The sequence below is a fragment of the Palaemon carinicauda genome, chromosome 3 (genome assembly GCF_036898095.1).
Source record: "Palaemon carinicauda isolate YSFRI2023 chromosome 3, ASM3689809v2, whole genome shotgun sequence".
In the NCBI taxonomy this organism is placed as follows: Eukaryota; Metazoa; Arthropoda; class Malacostraca; order Decapoda; family Palaemonidae; genus Palaemon; species Palaemon carinicauda.
Window position 1 is genome coordinate 128,496,097 of NC_090727.1, and position 5,682 is coordinate 128,501,778.

Consider the following 5,682-nt stretch of genomic DNA (forward strand, 5'->3'; position numbering starts at 1 on the left):
TTAGCTATGTTAGCAGTTCTTGGAGAAGGACACTCCAAAATCAAAACCATTGTTTCTCTAGCCTTGGGAAGTGCCATAGCCTCTGTACCATGGTCTTCCACTGTCTAGGGTTAGAGTTCTCTTGCTTGAGGGTACACTCGGACACACTATTAACTATTCTGTCTTATTTCTCTTTCACTTGTTTTGTTAAAGTTTTTATAGTTTATATAGAAAATATTTACTTTAATGTAACTTTTCTTAAAATATTTTATTTTTCCTTGTTTTCCTTTCTCACTGGGCTATTTTCCCTGTTGGGGGCCCCCAGGCTTATAACATCCTGCTTTTCCAACTAGGGTTGTAGCTTAGCAAGTAATAATAATAATAATAATAATAATAATAATAATAAGAAGAAGAAGAAGAAGAAGAAGAAGAAAAATAATATTTTATTTTTCCTTGTTTCCTTTCCTCACTGGGCTATTTTCCCTGTTGGTGCCTCCGGGCTTATTAGCATCCTGCTTTTCCAACTAGGGTTGTAGCTTAGCAAGTAATAATAATAATAATAATAATAATAATAATAAGAATATTTATTTTCCTTGTTTCCTTTCCTCACTGGGCTATTTTCCCTGTTGGGGCCCCCGGGCTTATAGAATCCTGCTTTTCCAACTAGGGTTGTAGCTTAGCAAGTAATAATAATAATAATAATACTACTACTACTAATAATAATAATATTTTATTTTCCTTGTTTCCTTTCCTCACTGGGCTATTTTCCCTGTTGGGGCCCCCGGGCTTATAGCATCCTGCTTTTCCAACTAGGGTTGTAGCTTAGCAAGTAATAATAATGATAATAATAATGATAATAATAATAATATTTTATTTTCCCTTGTTTCCTTTCCTGACTGGGCTATTTTCCCTGCTGGGGCCTCCGGGCTTATAGCATCCTGCTTCTCCAACTAGGGTTGTAGCTTAGCAAGTAATAATAATAATAATAATAATAATAATAATAATAATAATAATAATAATAATAATAAGAATATTTTATTTTTTCCTTGTTTCCTTTCCTCACTGGGCTATTTTCCTGTTGGGGGCCTCCGGGCTTATAGCATCCAGCTTCTCCAACTAGGGTTGTAGCTTAGCAAGTAATAATAATGATAATAATAATAATAATAATAATAATAATAATAAGAATATTTTATTTTTCCTTGTTTCCTTTCCTCACTGGGCTATTTTCCTGTTGGGGCCTCCGGGCTTATAGCATCCTGCTTCTCCAACTAGGGTTGTAGCTTAGCAAGTAATAATAATAATAATAATAATAATAATAATAATAATAATAATAAGAATATTTTATTTTTCCTTGTTTCCTTTCCTCACTGGGCTATTTTCCTGTTGGGGCCTCCGGGCTTATAGCATCCAGCTTCTCCAACTAGGGTTTGTAGCTTAGCAAGTAATAATAATGATAATAATAATAATAATAATAATAATAATAATAAGAATATTTTATTTTTCCTTGTTTCCTTTCCTCACTGGGCTATTTTCCTGTTGGGGCCTCCGGGCTTATAGCATCCTGCTTCTCCAACTAGGGTTGTAGCTTAGCAAGTAATAATAATAATAATAATAATAATAATAATAATAATAATAATAAGAATATTTTATTTTTCCTTGTTTCCTTTCCTCACTGGGCTATTTTCCTGTTGGGGCCTCCGGGCTTATAGCATCCAGCTTCTCCAACTAGGGTTGTAGCTTAGCAAGTAATAATAATGATAATAATAATGATAATAATAATAATATTTTATTTTCCCTTGTTTCCTTCCTGACTGGGCTATTTTCCCTGCTGGGGCCTCCGGGCTTATAGCATCCAGCTTCTCCAACTAGGGTTGTAGCTTAGCAAGTAATAATAATAATAATAATAATAATAATAATAATATTTTATTTTTCCTTGTTTCCTTTCCTCACTGGGCTATTTTCCCTGTTGGGGCCCCCGGGCTTATAGAATCCTGCTTTTCCAACTAGGGTTGTAGCTTAGCAAGTAATAATAATAATAATAATACTACTACTACTAATAATAATAATATTTTATTTTTCCTTGTTTCCTTTCCTGACTGGGCTATTTTCCCTGCTGGGGCCTCCGGGCTTATAGCATCCTGCTTCTCCAACTAGGGTTGTAGCTTAGCAAGTAATAATAATAATAATAATAATAATAATAATAATAATAATAATAAGAATATTTTATTTTTCCTTGTTTCCTTTCCTCACTGGGCTATTTTCCTGTTGGGGCCTCCGGGCTTATAGCATCCAGCTTCTCCAACTAGGGTTGTAGCTTAGCAAGTAATAATAATGATAATAATAATAATAATAATAATAATAATAATAAGAATATTTTATTTTTCCTTGTTTCCTTTCCTCACTGGGCTATTTTCCTGTTGGGGCCTCCGGGCTTATAGCATCCTGCTTCTCCAACTAGGGTTGTAGCTTAGCAAGTAATAATAATAATAATAATAATAATAATAATAATAATAATAATAATAAGAATATTTTATTTTTCCTTGTTTCCTTTCCTCACTGGCTATTTTCCTGTTGGGGCCTCCGGGCTTATAGCATCCAGCTTCTCCAACTAGGGTTGTAGCTTAGCAAGTAATAATAATGATAATAATAATAATAATAATAATAATAATAATAAGAATATTTTATTTTTCCTTGTTTCCTTTCCTCACTGGGCTATTTTCCTGTTGGGGCCTCCGGGCTTATAGCATCCTGCTTCTCCAACTAGGGTTGTAGCTTAGCAAGTAATAATAATAATAATAATAATAATAATAATAATAATAATAATAATAAGAATATTTTATTTTTCCTTGTTTCCTTTCCTCACTGGGCTATTTTCCTGTTGGGGCCTCCGGGCTATAGCATCCAGCTTCTCCAACTAGGGTTGTAGCTTAGCAAGTAATAATAATGATAATAATAATGATAATAATAATAATATTTTATTTTCCCTTGTTTCCTTTCCTGACTGGGCTATTTTCCCTGCTGGGGCCTCCGGGCTTATAGCATCCAGCTTCTCCAACTAGGGTTGTAGCTTAGCAAGTAATAATAATAATAATAATAATAATAATAATAATATTTTATTTTTCCTTGTTTCCTTTCCTCACTGGGCTATTTTCCCCTGTTGGGGCCTCTGGGCTTATAGCATCCTGCTTCTCCAACTAGGGTTGTAGCTTAGCAAGTAATAATAAAAATGATAATAATAATAATAATAAGAAGAAGAAGAAGAAGAAGAAGAATATTTTATTTTTCCTTGTTTCCTTTCCTCGCTGGGCTATTTTCCCTGTTGGGGCCTCCGGGCTTATAGCATCCTGCTTTTCCAACCAGGGTTGTAGCTTAGAAAGTAATAATAAAAATAATAATAATAATAATAATAATAATATTTTATTTTTCCTTGTTTCCTTTCCCCACTAGGGCTATTTTCCATGTTGGTGCCTCCGGGCTTATAGCATCCAGCTTCTCCAACTAGGGTTGTAGCTTAGCAAGTAATAATAATAATGATAATACAATTGAAACCAATTTGACCTATTCAGCCAACCACACGAATCAATTTCTATAAGCAGACCATATTTCTCACCTTACCAACAATGATCATAAATCCAGTCTCGCCACAGAGGCGTAAACATGACGAATTCACTCGCTGGAAAATATCTTTCGAAGTTGTCTGTGATATCATGGCCTTGGTTTGAATAATGTACGAGAAAATTTACAATTTCTGACCATTCTTTTTTTTTTTTTTCACATCAGTCCTTTTGAGGTTCGTGTCCTTTTAAGGATCGTGTCCGTTTAAGGATCGTGCAATGCTGACGGCCATATTTTTCCTGGTGTCTTTGCCTTTAAGGTTTTGCTTTTAACTGATATTGATTATTTATATTGTTTTGTTCAAGGTTTGTTTGTGTTTTTTATTTACTTCGTTGGTCGTAGTTTTTTTTTTTTATTGATTGTTGTGTTTGTTTTCCTCCTTTCATTTAAGAGAAAATAATAATAATGATAATAATAATAATAATAATAATAATAATAATAATAATAATAATAATAATAATAATAATAATAATAATAATAATAATTATGACGATGATGATGATGATAAGTAAAAGAGAAAATAATAATAATGAAAATAATAATAATGATAATAATAATAGTAATAATGATAATAATAATAATAATAATGATGATGATGATGATAAAGGTATCAATAATAATGAATAATAAGGAAAATAATAATAATGATAACAACAATAACAACAACAACAACAACAACAACAACAATAATAATAATAATAATAATAATAATAATAATATAATAATAATAATAATAATAGATATTATTAATATTATTATTATTATTATTATTATTATTATTAATATTTTCGTGTTTTGTATCCTTTTTCATGAAATGTTTTAATATTTTATATTATTTTTCTCAGTGATGATTTTTTTTAAGACCTATTCGTGTTCCTTTTTATTATGATTTTTCTTTCAACTAGTATTCTGTATTCTGTAACATGTGATATTTACTTATCTATACCAAATCAGCATTCTTCCTTTTCCATTTTTTTTAGTAATAGATCAATTGTACTTCGTAAAATATAAGTGATTTTTACATATTTTTTTTTACATCATGTTTTTACGTCAAATGATTTTTTTTTTTATCTTTGCCTGTTTTTCAAAGTCAGTAACTGTACAGTAGACCCAGAGAGAGAGAGAGAGAGAGAGAGGAGAGAGAGAGAGAGAGAGAGAGAGAGAGAGAGAGAGAGAGAGATAGAGAGAGAGAGAGAGAGAGAGAGAGAGAGAGAGAGAGAGAGAGAGAGAGAGAGAGAGTCAAATATTTCCTATTTTGTATGTAAAGAAATTGCCACATTGAGTAGTGCATTTTTTCAAATCCCGTTTGCATCCGTTACAGAGAGAGAGAGAGAGAGAGAGAGAGAGAGAGAGAGAGAGAGGAGAGAGAGAGAGAGAGAGAGAGAGAGAGAGAGAGTAGACCTTGCCTCTACGAAGCAGGGAATACAAAGATTGGATTTACCGTTCAAATTTGGACACTAACAAGCATATTAAACAGAGAGAGAGAGAGAGAGAGAGAGAGAGAGAAGAGAGAGAGAGAGAGAGAGAGAGAGAGAGAGATTTTACGAACAAAGAACCAATGTGATGCATGTATGTAATCTTTGCATCTACACCAGGTATCAGTAACTGTTCTTCAACTGGGAGCCACATTATTATTATTATTATTATTATTATTATAATTATTATTATTATTATTATTATTATTATAATTATTATTATTATTATTATTATTATTATTATTATTGTTGTTGTTGTTGTTGTTGTGGTTGTTGTTGTTATTATTATTATCAATATTATTATTATTATTATTATTATTAATATTATTATTATTGTTGTTGTTGTTGTTATCAGTATTATTATTATTATTATTGTTATTATTATTATTATTATTATTATTGTTGTTGTTGTTGTTGTTGTTGTGGTTGTTGTTGTTATTATTATTATCAATATTATTATTATTATTATTATTATTAATATTATTATTATTATTATTATTGTTGTTGTTGTTGTTGTTGTTATCAATATTATTATTATTATTATTATCATTATTATTATTATTATTATTATTATTATTGTTGTTGTTGTTGTTATCAGTATTATTATTATTAT